Source organism: Pelobates fuscus, chromosome 9, assembly GCF_036172605.1.
Source record: "Pelobates fuscus isolate aPelFus1 chromosome 9, aPelFus1.pri, whole genome shotgun sequence".
NCBI classification, from domain to species: Eukaryota; Metazoa; Chordata; class Amphibia; order Anura; family Pelobatidae; genus Pelobates; species Pelobates fuscus.
In genome coordinates this window covers 155,027,272-155,046,606 of record NC_086325.1, presented here as the reverse complement: position 1 = coordinate 155,046,606, position 19,335 = coordinate 155,027,272, and the positions used below count along the sequence as shown (strand labels likewise).

At 39.5% G+C, this 19,335-nt stretch overlaps 1 protein-coding gene across 9 annotated transcripts in view; it reads left to right on the top strand.

Annotated features, from left to right (window-relative positions):
• DAB2IP (DAB2 interacting protein) overlaps positions 1–19,335 on the top strand; it is a 586,435-nt gene that overhangs the window by 397,157 nt on the left and 169,943 nt on the right. Inside the window, exon 1 of one of the 9 annotated variants that reach the window (XM_063432816.1) lies at positions 140–340. The exons of the other annotated variants lie outside the window; for them this stretch is intronic. The gene's annotated coding sequence lies outside the window, so the exon portion shown is untranslated. Of the gene's footprint in view, positions 1–139; positions 341–19,335 lie in introns of those variants that run through there. 9 annotated transcript variants of the gene reach the window in all.

Here is a 19,335-nt window from a genome sequence, read left to right as displayed (position 1 = left end):
CTGAACACCTGATCCACACTGGGACAAAGAGCATAGCACAGGGGTGGGGATATACGTTAGGCCAGCCCTTCCCAAATCCAAATGCTTTGAATTACATGGATAGGAAGGGATAGGAGATTTTTTTTTCCCTGTGCTTCTAGAGGGCAGCACTCAGCCTGCTCTGGTAATTCTGATATGCACTGCAGAGGAAGTCAGGCATTTAGAGAGCAGGGATGTGTGTTCAGGGAACTGGCTATATTAAACAATCCAGTGCTGGGAGACCTGTGATCCTGGAGAGGATTTAATCTACCCTGGCTATACTAAGGATTACCACCAGATCACTAGGAGGGGAGACACTTTGGTGAGTGCAGTGTGATTGTTCTATGTGAGATCCTTTGCTGGATTTGCTATGGAGAGAGTCTATCACCAGGCTGGCTGGTGGCTGAATGCAGGCTGACTTCACAGCACAGAGTGTCTTATTATTTTTATAAAGAGAGAGAAAATGTAACATCTGGGCCACCTCTGCTTTTCTAGAAAGAAATGTGTTTATTAATGTGATACATTGTTACAGTATGAAGCATCAGAGCATGTTATACTGTATCTGTATTGTAATATTGAGGGGTAAGGGGGGTATCACAGTGAACTTCACGTTAAAGGGACAAAAGCAAGCCTTTCTATGTGTAATTGGCAAAACAGATGATTGTGTGAAACAAAGTTGCTGTGTGGAAAGCTGTTGCCCAGGGATTGTGAAAGCTTTATGTGTCAATTGCTTATATTTCTGCACAGATCCAGTGAGACCAAGGGATTTTAACCACTTACTGGTCACTGGAGTCAGTCCCATTGTAGGTGACAGCTCTGCCCCCTCCCAGGTTTTAACTCTTTGATTGTCCGGGGGATCTGTGTAGTTCCTTTTTTAGGATGCAAATAATTTAACCCTTTCTATGCATCCGACTTTTTGGCAATGCATCACTCACCCCTCAGAACAGTTTGAAATCTCGTGTTTTTTTTTTTTTTTTTTGTTTTTTTTTTTTTGTCTGTTTTGGGTGGTTTTTGTGCTCCGTAATGTTCTGATAAAGCTTGTTTGATGCCAGAAGGGAAGGCTGACCCTTGTGAAGTATTTCTGGCACACTAAGGGTTAGATCACACCCACCTCCTTCTTCAGACCAGACATGCAGCCTACTCTGAGACTGTGCAGTTGAGTTTCTAAGTACAACACATGGTACAACTCGCTCTGTTTAACACTATCAGGGTTATTTACCAACATGAGAACTCACAATCTAATTCCCAGTGAATTTCACATTTAAGCCCAATGTATCAGAACGGTGGAAACACTGCTGTCTTAGAGAATTTTACCATTTTAGCTATTCTGGCCTCATTACTGAAATTTACTTTGAATTCTGACTTTATTAAATAATAACGCGTTTCTCAAAATAGTATTTACACGGGGTAAAAGGGTCGCATGCAGTTTAAACTTTGAGCAAAAAAGACCTTTTTCACTCCACCATACCTGGTTCTATTCTAGACATTTAACACCCCCCGCCCCCCTCATGGGTATTATTATTATTATTATTATTTTATTATTTATATAGCACCATCACATTCCGTAGCGCTGTACATTGGGTACACGCTTTAGTAACATCGTTTCGTTTTAATGCAGTCTTGATGGCAACCCTTTTATCACACATTTTTGTTTCTCGATTAATGTGTCACTATTCTACCATGTATAAACACAATTAAAAACTCTTCCGTGAAGTGATGTCTATTTCACGGCAACGCCGTTTTGCCCATTTGCTTGTAATGGCTACAGCCTGCTGTCACAAATTGTCATTGGCTGTCAGATGCACACTGATCTGCTGAGAACATCTTCCACCGTAGTGGCTGAAACGCTACAGAGTGCACGGTTCATTTCACTCTCCGCTGTCCTTGTTAGTTCCTTTCAAAGTGCTAATGTTTTTTTTCGAATTAACTGTGACGTTTAGGAGTCAAGAAAATGAATCTCAAGGATTTTCTTTATTTTATTTTTTGTGTGTTGCTTTTTGGTATCAGAGAAAATTGCCTGCGACTGATTGGGGTCAGATGCTACCCTGCTTGTAACTTTGATAGTATCATTTAGAGACTTTGTTTTGTTTTATTTTTTTAAGTTTTCATGAATGAATCTAAAGCGGTTGGAAACTCTTTATAGAAAAAAATCATTCAGTCTCACCCTCAGATGCTCCTCAAATTAGGCCTATGCATCCTCATCTTATGTTCTATATACAACAAATGTTTAGTTTATCTTTTTAAAGGGGGCCACTGATAAAAATGTATTGTATTTGCATCTTATGTTTATTTGCTGTGTGCCTGGTTTTCTTTTTGGGGAACTCTTGGAGAATACAGATATTATAGGACCACAAAAGTAATCAAGAACCTCTTATCTCAATGGTCTAGATGCAGTGTCCCTAGTTAAATACACCTCTGGAGGCTGTTTTCCTGACAGCCACTAGAGGCGCTTCCTCCTCCAGAATGGAGTGAAACTCTGTGCAGGAATCCAATGTTGCTGATATAAGCATTTGATTGGAGGAGACCTGCGTTTTGGCTCTGCATGCCACGTTCCAATCCATTGGTTACATATGAGAAGCAATGGATTGGAGGATATTGCTGGTGATATCGGCTTAGCTGCTGACATCACCGTAGGAGGAGCTGGTGGCTGTAGCGAAGGAGCCCTGGCACTGAAAAGGAGGAGAGTAATCTTGATTAAACATCCCTTTTTACGGAGGAAAGCGGAATGGACAATGCTAACTGAGCTATAAGGGAACAGGTCCTGAAATAGGGATTGTGTTGTTTTGGGACTATAGGATGCCTTTAATAGAAATGTTGTATTTTTTCTTAATTGTAGAAATAATTATCTAAATCTAAACTAGCAGGTTAGAGCATATAGCAAGATAAAGTGTGTACTTTGAGGCAAAAATCACACATGTGTGACTTGATTCAAAGATCTATAATTATGCAAGAGAAGCTTTTTTTTAAAATTATTTTTGGTTATTTTTTTATTTTATTTTTTTTAAATAAAGCGATTCGGACACTTGTGTTCCATGATTTAGGAACTATATTCCTAATCGGTCCCCACATTGTGTTGTTAGAATATCTAAAGGATTTATTGATACACAAATCAATCGGAACTTTGACGGATGACCTGAAATAACCTCTTATCTTTGGAGACTCTCGGCGTATGCAAATTATTTTCTGGTGCGAAATATTGTTACTCTATTCTGTAGAGTACCTCCAAACCTGCCCAACATAATGAAAACAGCTTTAGCTGTTGTTGTAAAATGAAAAAAACAAACATATTATTCCAGTGATGTATGTAAAAAACAACAAGGTTATCTTGAAGTGTATTAAAGAAAATAGGAAAACCAACTGTCTAGATAGAGTCTCTTCCATTCTCAAGTATAAAACAATCCAGACTTGGTGAATGGAGTAACATCTTATCAGCTTCCTAAATTATTTGATCCAAGGAGAAAACAAGATCCTACAATCTCCATTATTTTGCATGTACACAATTTGGGGAAAGGAATCGTGTATTATTTTGTAGTGAGAAGTGCATTATTTGGTTCTAGAAAATGTTATTCATTTGTTAGCCTACTTGTAGTTTTTCTTACAGCCGTTTTTTGGCCATTATCTAAACTTGTTAAGTTTGGTATTAAATCCTGGCCTGCGTGTGCCTGTGGCACCTCCGGGCCTGCACATTCTGGTGGCTTCTAAATGCAAGTTTAATGGCAAATAGAGACTTTTGCTTTCAAATACCATTTTAATACTCATGCTTTTTGGTGGAATATCCAGAGTTGTGCTATTAGATGTGTGCCTTCTGGTGACATTCATTAGACTTGTTCGCACAGATTCACACATCCTTTGAACCAAAATAAGTTAAACAAAACTGGAGCAATCTGTTACTTCAATGTGCTTCTATGGTGAGACCTCACCCAATATAACATTTTAATTTAATTTTTTTTCCTGAATGAATATGGTCTGCGGTGTTTTTCATAGCTTCTGCTAATCTCATTTATTCCTAGAGGTAAAAAAAATTTCTAGAACGACCCCGAATTTTCCCAAGCAAAGATCTTTTTTTTTATTTACTATCTCTTCTGAGGGCTTATTGCTTATAAGTATTGACTAAGTAAATGAATTTGCAAAGCAGTTACTTCGGATGTTGTTTTGATTTTTTTATTAGTGGGTATTTTTTTTTTTTTATTTTTTTTTATTGTGGAAGAATTTTTCTGGCTTCTGTCAAAACACACGTCTGCAACATATTTGCGGCCCCTTCAATGTGGGAACACTTAACTCTGAGCGATTCACTAGACTTGAGAGTCACAATGTCTGGAGAGAAGAAAAAAACATACATATATATATTTATTCCCCTTCGAGTTGGAGCATTTTAGCTTTCAGGTTGTTCTGTTCATTTGACTACCTTGTGTGATTCTAATGGGACTATGACTCCGTTCCAGCATTATAAATATTCATGTATATGTTAGAAAGCATGTCAGTGGATCACACGTTGGTATACACTCATTAAATCAGAGGGTTTCTCAATCCAACAAATGTTAGAGGAAAGAGAACACACGGTTTCGTTGTTAGCTGTGTTTTTTAGCTAGTCATGATGGAGCTGCATGTAATCAGAATCTCGGTATGTTTACAATAGATGAGTAAAACAGGGCAACCTATGCCAAGGATGGCTAGCACCGCAGATACTTGGGGAATACAGTTCCCAGGGTACTGAGCCAGACTAAAGAAAATTCAGTTCACACACATCTGCATTCCCAAATTCTTATGAGTTAATGCCTTAAACCAGGCCGAGCATCGTGGGGAATGTACGGTATTAGTACTTCACCACTGCCATATAAAATCTGAAATCACCGGTAACATAATTATAACTGCCATATAAAATCTGAAATCACCGGTAACATAATTATAACTGCCATATACAATCTGAAATCACTGGTAAAATGATTATAACTGCCATATAAAATCTGAAATCACCGGTAACATAATTATAACTGCCATATAAAATCTGAAATCACCGGTAAAATGATTATAACTGCCATATAAAATCTGAAATCACCGGTAAAATGATTATAACTGCCATATACAATCTGAAATCACCGGTAAAATGATTATAACTGCCATATAAAATCTGAAATCACCGGTAACATAATTATAACTGCCATATACAATCTGAAATCACCGGTAAAATGATTATAACTGCCATATAAAATCTGAAATCACCGGTAACATAATTATAACTGCCATATAAAATCTGAAATCACCGGTAAAATGATTATAACTGCCATATAAAATCTGAAATCACAGGTAAAATGATTATAACTGCCATATAAAATCTGAAATCACCGGTAAAATGATTATAACTGCCATATAAAATCTGAAATCACCGGTAAAATGATTATAACTGCTATATAAAATCCCAAATCACCGGTAAAATGATTATTTACTTGTATCTTTTGGGCCCACGCCATCTTTGTATTATGGAGAGCAACTTCTAATGATCTAACGTGAGTCCGAAAAGGTCTGAAAACTAGTGGCAAAGATGGGTTTTGAATTTTATTTAAAGAGCTACGTAGTATTAGAGTATGACCTTATATGATGATTTCTAGTTTGCCCATGGGAGGGAGCCAGGTAGAAAGATCTATTCCATTGGAGGTTACAGGGCTCCCATGTTCCTATGAATTTGGGGCTAGACCCTAACTGCACCCTTTACCTCTATTAATACCAAAATGTGTCATTTTCGGAAACCAATACTGCTTTATTTTATTATCTCAGTGTTTGTTTTTTGTTTTGATGTTTATAGTTTGTTTATTTAATCCCCTTCGTGTGACACATCCTGTGTTCCTTCATGGGAGGGGTGTCACCACCTTGATTAAACCCTAAACTATTTAGACTTGTGTTGTATGCAAACATAGAATGTGCATAAGAACCATTCGGCCAATCTAGTCTGCTCAATTTTCTAAATACTTTCATTAATCCCTGGCCTTATCTTATAGTTAGGATAGCCTTATGCCTATCCCACGCATGCTTAAACTCCTTTACTGTGTTAACCTCTACCACTTCAGCTGGGAGGCTATTTCATGCATCCACTACCCTCTCAGTAAAGTAATACTTCCTGATATTATTTTTAAACATTTGCCCTTCTTATTTAAGACTTTCTTTTAAATATAATCTGCTTAACTGTGTTGATTCCCTTTTATGTATTAAAATTTTTCTATCATATCCCCCCTGTCTTGTCTTTCCTCCAAGCTATACATGTTAAGATCCTTTAACCTTTCCTGGTAAGTTTTATCCTGCAATCTATGAACCAGTTTAGTAGCCCTTCTCTGAACTCTCTCTAAGGTATCAATATCCTTCTGAAGATAGGGTCTCCAGTACTGTGTACAGTACTCCAAGTGAGGTCTCACCAGTGTTCTGTACAATGGCATGAGCACTTCCCTCTTTCTACTGCTAATACCTCTCCCTATACAACCAAGCATTCTGCTAGCATTTCCTGCTGCTCTATTACATTGTCTGCCTACCTTGAAGTCACCTGAAATAATCACCCCTAAATCCCTTTCCTCAGATGTTGAGGTTAGTAGGGTATAAACATTTCTGTACTCTGCCCTTGGGTTTTTACGTCCAAGATGCATTATCTTGCACTTATCCACATTAAATGTCAGTTGCCACAACTCTGACCATTTTTCTAGTTTACCTAAATCATTTGCCATTTGGCTTATCCCTCCTGGAACATCAACCCTGTTACATATCTTAGTATCATCCGCAAAAAGACACACCTTACCATCAAGACCTTCTGCAATATCACTAATAAAAATATTAAAGAGAATGGGTCCAAGTACATATCCCTGAGTTACCCCACTGGTAACAAGCCCATGCTTCGAATATACTCCATTGACTACAACCCTCTGTTGCCTGTCACTCAGCCACTGCCTTACCCATTCAACAATATTGGAATCCAAACTTAAAGATTGCAGTTTATTGATAAGCCTTCTATGTGCAACAGTGTCAAAGCCTTACTGAAATCTAGGTAAGCAATGTCTACTGCACCACCCTGATCTATAATTTTAGTTACCTAATCTAAAAAAAAAAAAAAAAGATTAGTTTGGCATGATCTCCCTGAAGTAAACCCATGTTGTCTCTAAACTTGAAATCCATGTGATATTAGATGTTCAACAGTTCTGTTATTTAACATGGTTTCCATCACTTTCTTCACTACTGAAGTAAGGCTTACTGGCCTGTTGTCGCCTGACTCCTCCCTACTACCTTTCTTGTGAATGGGCACAACATTCGCTAACTTCCAATCTTCTGGGAATACTCCTGTTAATGATTGGTTAAATAAATCTGTTAATGGTTTTGCTAGTACACCACTAAGCTCTTTTAATAGCTTTGGGTGTATTCCATTAGGTCCCATTGACTTATTTGTCTTTACTTTTGACAGTTGAAATAGAACCTCTTCCTCTGTAAACTCACGTGTAATAAATGGCTCATTTATCCTTTTTCTTAACTGAGGTCCCTTTCCTTCATTTTCATCTGTAAATACCGAACAAAAATATTAATTGAGGCAGTCAGCTAGACCTTTATCCTCTTCTACATACCTTCCTTCTTTTGTTTTTAATCTAACTAATCCTTGGTTTACTTTCCTTTTCTCATTGATGTATCTAAAAAAAAATGTTATCCCCCTTTTTTTAGTGACTGTGCTATTCTCTTTTCTGTGTGTACGTTGGAGCCTCCTATAAATTGCTTAGCCTAATCTTATAGATCTGTCTGTCTTCCTCACTCCTCACTTTTTTTTTATTTTTATTTTTAATATAAATACTAAATGCAATTTTTTTTTATTTTTTACTTTTTGGGCCACATCTGCGGAGTACCACAGTGGTTTCTTAATTTTTCTGCTCTTCCTGACAAGCCTAATGGAATCGTCTGTTGCCTTCAGTAGTGCTATTAAATAATACCATTTCTCCTGGACTCCATTTAAGCTGCGCCAGTCTGATAAACTGCGTGTGTTGACACACTCAGAACACGAAAGATAATTAAAAAAGAAAAATCTGTATTTAGTTCTTTCTAATTAGATTTTCTTCACTATTGCTTAATGTTTTGTGAAGTAAATCTATTATACTATATACATGGACATGTTTAGGAATATTTCATGTTACCAATGCTCTTCACCTCTCCATCACCCCCTTCCACTCCACATAAAACTCTCGGAAGATGAGGTGGACATTTTTGTGTCTCCAATCAACCTGCTGCAGACGTGATAGAGTAGCCTTATTATCTTCTGGGGACCTGATTTATGGGTTTTCAGTTAATTAACACAAGCATACATCATCAGCTGTAAATGAAAACAACACGTTTACAGTTGAAGAGGTTTGTTACATTGTGTTGCTCTTATTTATGTCTGTTTGGTGGATGACAAAATAGCTTCAATTAAATTGTATTAAAAGCAGAGGTTTAATAGTGCTGAATAAATGGCTGGATATATATTTCAATCGGGGGCATAAAAAAAAAGCCTGACAGGGTTTGCAACTTTCAGGGTAGCAAAGGCATGGGTGAGATTGGTGCAAATTGTGGTCCAAATTGTTGAAAGTAACCCTATTGAAGCAGGTTTAGACAAATCTCTCTTATCACAACAGTAGTGACATATCGCCATACCTACCAAAATTCAAATGGAGGGGTGACATGTCATGATTCCCTTTTATTCCAGAAGTTTGGTCCTTAAGGGGTTAAATAACCAGTAAAACCTGCTTAACAATTTAACAAGATAAAGAAAAGATCTAGTAATAAGATAATTATGGTTTATTATTATGCTGGGGTTCATTTTAATGTGGCGCTTCGCCCACTCGCTGTCGAAAGATCAAGATAGAATTTCATTCAGTGTTTTTGTTGTTGTTGTTGTTTTTCCCCCCCCCACTAATTACTGGAACCAAACTGCACCGTATGGAATATAGCTGGAGGCTGCATAGGATGTTACTCTGACAAAGGTCATCTTGTCACAAGGAATTTTGACATGTTTCAGGACAGCTCCCGGCTGTGAACGTTTGGCTTGATGAAAATCTGAAAGCTATTGGTATTGAGCAATACTGTGTGTATGTATAGCCTCCGACCCCCAGGTAATTAGTGAATGCGCTTAACAGTAAGGGAAGGAGTAACAATATAGGTCAGTTTATTTCTTTGTTTACATTATAGATACATGTTTAAAGTCATAGTTTGACTTTATAATTGATCTATTACTCTGCACTACGAATAGTAGCGTTTGGGTCACTAACTTGTATCCACTTCTCTGGTCTGGGAAGGATGTAGTTTGGCGTTTATGTATTACTCTGGTCTTGGACGGGTTGAGTCCAGCGGCGAAGGTTTATCTTCTAGTTGGGTCTTTGGAGGGTAACCCTTGGAGAATGTTATGACATCATTATTGACAAATGGAACGCTATGGTACATGAGAAGTGAGCTGACCCTGAGACTTGACAATATGGTAATCTTTTCTGTAGTGACTCACCACGGCCAAGTTATGTTTATACTGCCACCTCGGAAATCCTTACCTTATCAGGGTAATTTCACTGTGATACCTATATTGCGCAATACACATTACACAATAGTGTAACACTGTGCTGTATCCCTATTCTTCTGGTGTGGGTTCTGTGCAGGTCCTTGCGCTGTTAGTATTGATCATTTAATTAGCCTGCACTGACTCTCCAAGGTATTTCCAACAGATGTTTTTTGATCTATATTTGTTTATATACTAGTAAGAGAAGAAATTGTATGGCTTGAAGACTGACCCAACCATTTTATAATTTACCCTTAGAATCTTCCCATTTACCCTCACAAACTTCACCATTCACCCAGGGCCCCCCGAGACCCCCTCGGCACTCCTTGGACCTTGAGATCTCGCTATCCACCCTGAAATTCTGTCCTGCTACCATAACTGCTAGAAGATCTGGCCAGTTATCCCGGCACCCTGAGAATTCTCACTGTTTTCCCCCAAACCCTAAGAATCCCCCATTGACAGGATCTGCCTGTTTTGCTTGGATTCTACAGCGAACCAGGAAAAGGAAGTGCCGAAGAATGTAACTTAAGGCCTAAAAACCATTAAACCCTTTACTAATCCTCCTAGTCCACCAGTGCGAGCTGTGCCTTGATAGCAGAAATGTGGGTGACCAGGGCGAATCTCTGATAATGGAGGTTATGGAGACTTCTCCGATGTCCCATAGCAGCAGTCCTGGGACTACAGCCCCTGTGGGATGAATCAAATACTCATAGGGATCTGGCGAATTAAGTCTATTTGATCCCACAGCACACTGTGCAGTTTACAAATTTGGACTCCCCTTTACTCTTACTATAAAGGCGGCCAATATTTCCTGTGTATCTGCATGACCCCCGACTCTTGTCTAATCTGTTGGCCCTAGAAAGGAAGGTTGCCCTAGGACAGGGGTAGGCAACCTTGGGCACTCCAGATGTTGTGGACTACGTCCCCCACAATGCTCTGACTTACACCCGTAATGCTGGCAAAGCATCATGGGAGGTATAGTCCGAAATATCTGGAGTCCTGATGATTGCCTATGCCTGCCCTAGGACCAAGTTTACCTTATTGTTAATCCACGTATACACACAGGGATAAGACTCTCTTAGTCGTGGGTAAAATCCTTTGTACTCCTTTAATAGTCGGCCCCTGTTCACAACCTCCCTGGTTCTGAGCTAGAAATATTGGCACAGTGTATTCTCCTGCCAGAAACAAACTCCTACACTGCCTGTGCAATAACTTAGTGTTTGCATACTTTCTCACATGAGTTTCAACACGCCTTTTGTTTCTTTGCAGTGTGCGCCCTCCCTTGTTCAGCGGCACAGCTGAGCCAGCCTCATATTCGTGGCCTGGAGGAACAGTTTTCACATTTTACACTAAAGGAGAGAACCCGTGTGTGCATGTTATAGGAAGGGGGCGTTTATATTCTCTCCCATACATAGACAGAACACGTTTTACAGAATCCATACTTACAACTATTGGTACAGAATTCCCTTCTAATGACGTATCAATTGGTTTTATCACATATAATTGCAGAGTTCTATTAGCAAGTCAAAGGCTTGTCCAGGGTCTGACCACAAGCCAAATAATCTCAAATCCCGCACTGAAACAGACTGATTTTTGGAAATGAGGGAACGGGGATTTCAATGCAGCAAAAGCAGAGAGGGGAGTTGTGGGTATTGAATTTGAGAAGCGTGCCCTCAGGCAGAGATCTGAGGCACTCTTAAAGTATTCCTAGCGCAGCCTGCTCTGTCTGAAAACGGCCATTAAAATGACGCATAAAATGGAGATACGGCTTCTTTAGGTGACAGCTGATTTCAGTCTAATTTCCTTCACAGAGCAATGTAGAGCTGTCAGTGCAATGTTGGTCTTGTCAGAAATCAGAATTTGGCTTTTGGTTTCTTATTCTTCTTTCAGTGTTAACGTAGAGCTAATTCGTTATTTTATAGTCTCTGTAAGTTTGTGTCTGAATCTGCAGAATTTATTGGCTGAAAACCACTTGGCGGCCAAATTGGGCGATACATCAGACCTTGACACTGGGTAACTTTGAGTTAACTCACAGGAGCCCGGCCATATATCAAGCAAACTGTTACTCTATATTTCTCATCATTCGCTGCTGGGAAGTTAGCTGATAGGTCATTGGCTCACTGGCAGAGAATTGTGGGAAAGGCTTACCTTGTGAGAGCCCGCAGGACACTTTTTTTATGGGGGGAGAATGTCTTTTTAAAATGTTATTATTTTGTATAATTTGCTTTGTGAGAATAGGTGATATGTCTCTCTGGTTATTCATTTTTCTACCTATCCTCTTGATTCAGTTTTTACCACATCTGCTGGGAGGCTGTCCCTTGCACCTGGTACCCATCTTGTAGAAGCACTCGTCGTTTATAACGGCAATGCTCGTTGTATTAAAACCGTCTATCTCTCCCCACCCCCCTGAACTCCTTCCCTGGATATGCTATAATGCCTGCCCTTTGCTATGGTTTATGGTATGCTATGTAACATTTTAGCAGTAGCTCAAACTTTAATTTGCTAATGTCCTCCTGCTGAACTTTGGGTATTTTTTTTTTGTATTGACTGCCACGGGCTATAAGAAAAATCACTCTGAGCAGGTTCCAAGAAAGTTTTAACATTCTGTGCACAGTGCTGTGTAAACCAGCAGGCGTAATAAGCAGAGCAAACTGCCATAGCTATCTGGCCTCATCACTAAAATATACATCTGTGAGTATTGTTTTGTTATCAGTGTAAATATTGCTTTAGCTTAACAACGTGTTAATAGCTATGAAAACGGTAAATTTGTTGTGTTATTGAAACTACCAATTTTTATCACTGGGTTCATTCTGGACAGTGGAATATTTGGTCCTGAAGAAAGCTTGGGATGGTGAAGGCAGTGTTTACAGCCCATGGTGACAGCTCTGTTAAATCTCCAACTACAGATTAATATCTTACTGTACATTCTGACGTGCCAATTGGCAAAGTAACCGCTGGGGAGTCATGTTATCATCAGACTAAAATGTGTTTTTTTTTGTTTTTTTTCACTGTATGTTTTATACAGACATACCTCAAGGGCAGGTCAGCAAACATTTTGTCGAGATTGTGGATTAATAGGGTGGTTGAAGATTAATGAGCACATTTGTGAGATACAATGAAATAATTGTTGGACTAAAAATATCCTAGACTAGGGATTGGCATCCTTCGGCACACCAGATGTTCTGGATGACATGTCCCATAAAGCCATAGTGCTGGCAAAGCATCGTGGGAGATGTAGTCCACAACATCTGGATTGCCAAAGGTTGCCAATCCATGTCCTAGACTAACCCAGACACTCCGTGGGCATGATGGCACACCATTGTGGACGTGCTCTACAGAGTGGAATCATTGCAACTGTAGAAATCTCAGATTTTGGTTTGCTGGTGCCTCACATGTTCTCGACAACCTATTTTAACCACTATTTCTCTGCAGGTTTAAAAATAGTTTTCCAATTTCTCTATTTCTATCTCCATTGAGAAAATTTGTCAAACTCGGAGTTACAGATAAACTTGCCATGCGGTGACTTGGTTAGATGAAAATATACATTCATTTTATAAAATTGGATGTGGAAAGAATGTTTCTAGTGACATACTGACCTCAAAAAAAAAACCGTTCCATAGATGTGGGATTGGTCTTGGTTTAAGAGATGTAGAAGAGACTAATTTCTGTCCATCAAGGTTTATGAATGGTTACCGATTGGTCCATGCGTTTTTAAACAAATATTATTCATTTTCCAATGCTACCGCACTTGGCTTGTTCTGTGTCTTTCAACTGAAGCCAAGCACTCCAGTAAATGGGGTAAAGTAAACAGAGTAATAAGAGGGTTTATGTTGTGTAGGTATGAGGTCCTTGTTGTTGCAGTGAATGAGGACAATTGTCTCTTTTGTCCGGTTCTCTCTTGACTGTTTATTTAAGCTTCCAGTGATGCCTGCTGGCTATCATTACCACCATGCAAGCAAAAGTGTTTCCAGATGGGATCGCCCCCAAACCATTTTATTTTCTTCTCCAAGAGGAAGTAACATATCATACTGTTGTCTGGACCCATGATGGAAAGCCATTTGAGGTTTTTTTTTTTGTACTTGGAGGTAGCCTCAATTTCAGCATACGGTATATAGAACATCTTCATTTACACCTCAAATACTCCATCTTATGTTTGGCACTAATTGAAAACACCAGAGTTTATATAAAATGAAGTTCTAAAAGTGCACAATCACCATCAGAATCAGTGATATGTTAGTGGTGACTGTTCTACATTTAGAACTTTTCTCTCTAATTGCTCTTTGTTCATAACTTCCAATTGATCTGATAGGCTTCACAGCCTGCCCAAAGTTTTCAAACTACTCTCCAGCTTTCTTTGATATGACGGCTAAGTCCTTGTTTAAGGAGTTGCAGTCCAGTTTTAGAACACCACAATCTTTTGGGCTTTTTAACAATTGATCATAAAGGAAACACTCGCTCAAGCTATCCATCCGGGTTGCTGATATATAACATTTCTTGGCTTGGCTGAAGGACTAAAACATGAGTTACTTTTACATCCTCGCACACCAACAAGCAAATGAATATTTTTCCGCTGGGGATCATATAGTTGATAAGTGAATTATTTTCTATGGCTTGCAGCGCTTGGAACCGTCAAACTCCAATAAAACCGGATATCTAGCTTGGGAAATTGCTCAGTGACTGATTTTTACGGTTCTCCAAATGGATGCACTCTCAAGAACGCCTAATAGTTGGCGCTGGAAATACAGAATACGCCAATTCAATAACAACGTTTGTGCTAAATGGTAGAAAGATCACGCTTGTAGTAGCCCGTTCCACAGGGTGTTCACAATGCGGTAATTGCCTCAGTACAATTTTCATTACTGTTTAGCTCCTGCCGGTGGGCAATTGCACCTGTGTTCTTCTGCCACTTTTGATTTTTTATTTTCATCTTAAGGCTTGAAAGGGGAATTTGCTTTATTCCCCCCCTTTCTGTCATTGTTCTTTTAAAGTGTCCCTGAAGGCCATCACATCCTTCTCTTCCTACTTGCTTATCAAGTTTAATGCTCGTTTTTCCTGTTGGAACTAAGTACACACTTGCCGTGATTTAACGAGGAGCTTGCTAGATCAGGTTAGTCAGCAAGCTTCCTAACAGGAAGTGGTAGCTGAAACATTAGAAACAAAACTGCAAGTAACATTATTCATTGATTATGTCAACTCCTAAAGCAACTCTGTCACCTTCTGTGCATATTTTGCCAAGAGTTCCCATGTTGACGTCGCCGCTTACTGTGCAGTGGAAGGTACGTTTTATCCGTTGGATCCTCTTCAGCTTCTGGTGCTTCATCTGCCAGCAGCCCACATCAGTGCTGTATTCTCTCGTATGTGAGAGTGTATTAAACTGAGGGTCCCACGCATTTATGGAAGCCTCCATAGATGGACCTTTTTTCCCCCATAGCGGTCACCAGTGACTGCTGGGGAAAATGACAAAACTTTTTAACTCAATGCATCTCTATGAGGAGCTGCTGATTGGCCAGTGGAGCATTTGGCTCCGCCACCCCCCGCCTCCTTTACCGAGAACATCAGTACTGACTATCTCAGCCAATCCAATGCTTTCCCATGGGAAACATTGGATTGGGTGAGATGATCAATTCTGATGATCTGTCAAGGAGGTGGATCGGGGCAGGGCCAGTGCCATCAGACCCACGCTGTGCTGGAATAAAGGTGTTTAAATTTATTTTGATGATTTAGAATTTTTTTTTTTTTTTTGCAGTTGCTAGCACTATGTATTGATGAATTGTATGGTCTTTAAAGTAACTACTGTTAGATGTTTAAATATTCTAGTGTTTATGTAGAACTGTTTACCCCTGTTTGCAAAGTAAAATAACCAAATAACCAACAGAAGTATTTTAGATTAGAACGGAGAAAGAGGTTGGGATGATTTAATGAATTGGTTATTTTATTCCCGGTTTAGGATGCATGGTTTAATGGAAATTGGGTGAAGTAACAGTCACTTTAAAGCAAACGCTTTACTATAACGAATCGGTGTCCTTCCTTTAACCCGGCACAGCCTTACATGATCATTGCAGTTATCACCTTCGTGGTTCCAGCATTTGATGCAATGCTGACTTGAGCTTCCATAATTGAAGCCAATCCAGTGGGAAGAGTTTGATTGAAGTCTTGATGTGAATCCCAGAGGTTGTTATTGATCTTCCAATCCCAGTTACCCAATAACACTTATACAGTAAGGTAGCTGTGGACAAGCAGGGAGCACAGTAAATACATTTGATGGTGACACAGACAGCCGAGGGTCCATGCCAGTGATGGCTAACCTTGCATCCCCTCGTGGCTCACTCGCAAATATCTGGGTTGCCAAGGTTACCTCACACTGACCTTTACATCTATAATGTCTAATACAGGCTTTCTGAACACAGCCCAGCGCCTTGTTTCCCAATCACAATATCAATATGAATAGTTCTCAGATTCCTCACAGCTCACCCCTCCGTCAGTCGCTATTGCATCAGGATCTGGTGCAAAGTACTCGTGCCGACTTACAAAGCTCTCCAGAACGGTGCTCCTGCTTACATCTCCTTTCTCGTGAGCAGATATGCTCCAGCCTTGTCTCCTGCTACACAGATGAGCAGTTACTGTAGTGTTCTCGCACCCGCAACTCAGAGTCTGGGCTGCAGAACTTATCAAGGGTTGCCCCTTCCTTATGGAATGCCCTCCCGCAGGACATTGTACAACCCCCCGTGACCTGCAATCCTTCAAAAAAAAATCCCTTAAAACACACTTCTGTAGAGAAACCCAACAGCTCTCCCCTTAACTCCTCATCATTGATGACCTTCCTCTGCCATCTCCCATCTACTGTGCCCCCTCCTCCAAAACACCCCTTCCAGCCTCAGATTCCGACCACTTGAACAAGGTTTAGTTATAAAAGTGCCCATTTCTATTGAAATCTGCACTTTTTGTAAAATGAGAATTAAAAAAAAAAAAAGAAAACCTCTTCACATGTAAAGCACTTCAGCAAGCTGATGTGTTATAGGAGTCTGGAGTCTCCCTTTAAGGTTTGAGAACCTATAATCTGTATTTTGTGTTACCCTGCAACGTAAAGCTCGACCAGGACAAACCTGAACAGCTCTGGTGACCGGATTTAATCAGCATGCATTTAAATAGGATTAATTAACACTATATATACAGCAATATGGATTGCAATCCAGAGAAATGCATTCCAATGATAAACGAGCTTTCCTGAAAATAAGACCAATGTGCGTATGACAAACATGGCTCTTCTAGCTCAAACTGATGTAACAAAAACTTGGAGAAATATTGCAAAAATATTAGTCAAATAATGAAGTAGCTGAGAGAACATTAAATATAACAAACACCGTTCTTTTCACATTAATCTGCTCTACACTATGCAAGCCCCATACACATCACTTTTCATTTTGCTCGATATTGTGTCTTAATTCAATTAACCTTTAATAACTGTGACTTCTGATCATGGTGCCGTGTTAATCTTGTGTTCTTTGTTTTACAAGGATATACTGCTAACCCTATCACCGAGAGCAAGAGGTTTGGCAAATCTCTTTATGCCATGCTGACTCTGGTATGTCATCTGTCACCAAGCGGGTTATTAAAAGCATACATGCATCACATCTATGTTTTGCCATATCCGTTCCCACTTCCTTTAATGGAAACGTCTTCAAAACTGCTTGTGTGTAATGATCTGCCTAATGATTTGAGCTAAATGCAGGCTGATTTACAATGTAACTCCTTTTTACTAGATGCAAAGCTCCTCTGACGGCTTATTTACAGTGTTGATACACACAATTGTTAAAGACCTTGGATGAATTTTGTTTCTTACTCACATCTCAAGAGACGTGGCTTTGCGTAACCCTTCAATGACTGCACAGAATTGCTTTGAGCATAGTAATGAATTTGCGCCCCCAACCGACAAACATAGTGATTACAGGTCCATGCGTGGTCATGGCGGGCGATTGTACCCATTGTGTTGTCGTTATAATGATGAAAGGGGAAAGAAAATCTATTCGGTCAAATGACAGACACAAACATCAACACGGTACTAGAAATTACTCAATATTCGAAAATGCCTTAAAGGCGACTCTGTCCCATGGGATTCTGGGAACAATAGATCTTGCATCCTGTTTTTATGTTTCCCATGAACACTCACAGCGGCAGGAAAAGCAGTATTTCAACAATAGTTTGCTTTCTACATTAAATAGCAATTATATGGGGAAATAAATATATAATTTGTATTATAAACTATGTGGGTCTGTTGGCATAAATGTTTTCAGAGTATACGTGCCACAGACACACAGGAGCTCGTTCTGTAAACTGGAAATTGTGGAGACTCGACAAAAAGGTAAATCAAATTCTAGACATAGCAGTCAAGTGGAAACATTCTACAAATCATTCAGCCCCAAATTCTCAACAATTCTCAGTTTAGTAAATATACCCCATAATCTCGTCCTTTTTATGTAAACAGAGGCAAATAGCCTAAAAGCTCCATGTAAATTATAACTTACAAGCATCTATAGTGAGAAGGTTGTTGAACACTGCCAGAGGGTCAGGAAGCGAACCCTTTTCTTATAAATGCTTTGGAGAAATTGCTCTCCATCGGGGTTGGATATTTTTGTTGAATCGATAATATCAAAAGCTTATGAGTCAACGAGATGTTGTCTGTTCACATTAGTGGGCCTATTGTTTACACAGGATCGCTGTATAATATATTCTCATCTAGTTAGCTAGGTATGCCTGTTTTATACGTGTATAAAAGAATCAACATCTTTTGTTTGTCGATTAACATTCTTTATTAAATATTTGTCAAATTTCTATGCTGCTTCACGATACTCCAAATCTTTGCTCAGAAACGTGTTGCTGATTCCCTGTGATTATCCCATACCTTGTGCCATTTGTAAGTTAATATCCATTGTAAAAAAAGATCACCTAGAGGGATCCTATAGTGCCAGGAAAACAAACCCATTTTCCTGGCACTATAGGGTTATTAGGGCCCTCCTCCCGCTGGGCTGAAGGGGTTAAAACCCATTCAGCCACTTACCTTAATCCAGCACCGAGCTCACTCGGCGCTGGTGACCTTTCCTCACCCTGCTGACGTCTGCTCCCGAGTGGAGCCGAATGCGCATGTGCAGCCAGAGCCGCGCGCACATTCTAACTGCCCATAGGAAAGCATTACTCAATGCTTTCCTATGGACGTCCAGCGTGAGTTCTATGCGATTCTCACACTAAGAATAGCGGAAATACCTCTAGTGGCTGTCAGGAAGACAGCCACTAGAGGCTGGATTAACCCCAAATGTAAACATAGCAGTTTCTCTGAAACTGCTATGTTTTCAGCTGCAGGGTTAAAACTAGAGGGACCTGGCACCCAGACCACTTCATTGAGCTGAGGTGGTTTGGGTGCCTATAGTGGTCCTTTACGTTTCATGTGCGTACAGTCATGGAAAGAAGTACACCCTCTGTGAATTCTGTGGTTTTACATAGGGCATAATGACAATCTTTTGGATTGATTTTTGTTAAATAAATCCTTAAACAGTGTAATATGTCGTGTGTTGTTCATCTGAGGTTGTATTTACCTAATGTTAAGACCTGCTAAGGAACAGATGATTATTATTATATGCTGATATGTAAAACCATAGAATTCAAAGAGGGTGCTTTCTTTTTTTGCCATGACTGCACCTCTCAATATTTCAAATGAACAAATAGGGACGCTTTAATTGGGGATGTACCTTGTAATTCAGAACAAGAACAATGTGTCTTAAATATGC